This window comes from Haplochromis burtoni, unplaced genomic scaffold (assembly GCF_018398535.1).
Source record: "Haplochromis burtoni strain Fernald_Lab_line unplaced genomic scaffold, NCSU_Asbu1 Contig_24, whole genome shotgun sequence".
Taxonomy (NCBI): domain Eukaryota; kingdom Metazoa; phylum Chordata; class Actinopteri; order Cichliformes; family Cichlidae; genus Haplochromis; species Haplochromis burtoni.
In genome coordinates, this window is record NW_024582385.1 from 1,104,780 (window position 1) to 1,106,035 (window position 1,256).

The window sequence follows — 1,256 nt, forward strand, 5'->3', positions numbered from 1 at the left end:
CCTTTGGTCGCCGGGGTGAGTCTAAAAACACACTAAGTAATATAATCACTGAACGTTTTTATTGTATTATTGCACAAGACATGACCATCCCACCTGTCTCACCATCTCACCTATATTTTTTAGTGTTTTTTTTAATTTTGTTTGGCCAAGTCTAATAACACTATCTTCTAACAGCACATGGTGATGGTTACCCCTTTGATGGCCCTAATGAAATTCTTGCCCACGCATTTGCTCCCGGTGATGGCATTGGAGGGGATGCCCATTTTGATGAAGATGAAACGTTCACGTTCCGCTCAAACACAGGTAAGTTTGTTTACTTTTATGAACTGTGGTGTCCAAATTATTACTCTGTAGTGTAGTGACTACAGTAGTGTGGTGTGTGTGTGTGTGAGAGAGAGAGAATGTCTCGTTTTACTGCTGTTGCCTAATTTACCTGAGGCTGAACGTTACTTTATAAAGTCAAAACTCTTCATCCCTGTGTCCAGTATTGTGTAACACTGACACAAAGTGTTTTGGGATAATTACAGGTAAGGTGGAAAACACCCACCTGCAGTTGACTCACAGAAAAAAAAAACTTTCCAGTTTCCAAAACGTTATGCGGTTGGGCACGATTGAATGTGTAGAATAAACTGACTTTAATGTTTCTGGTAAATGGACTGATTCTTATATGGCGCTTTTCTACTCTCCTGGAGTACTCAAAGTGCTCTATACAACATGCCTCATTCACACCCACTCATACAAGCACTTCTAAACACAAGTGCAAACTAATCTGCATTCACACACATTCACACTCCGATGAATGCATCAGAGGGCAATTTGGGGTTAGTATCTCAAGGATGCTTGGCACGCAGACTGGGGAAGCCAAGAATCAAACCACCAACCTTCTGATCAGTAACTGATCTGCTCTGCCATCTGAGCCACCCCACTGATAACATTAACACTTCACTGTAGCAATTTCAAGACTTCAGGTAGTAAAGTGAATCTGATCTTGTCTTGGCTCTGTGTGAGGCACACGTTTAAAGTACATGTTGTGCATTAAGGACAGGGTTTTCAAGAACTTCAGCTAATAGACTTCAGCTTGGTCCACGGGTTTGTTCTGCGCACCTCAAAAGGTGGCTCATTGTAGAAGATGTGGTTGCACAATTGTAACAAAAATGGTGGCAATGTCAACATTAATAATCCTTTACTGTATGTGATGTGCAGCACTTGAAACCCTCCATGACCAATTCCTGGCAAAATACTTCTTTTCATTTGGA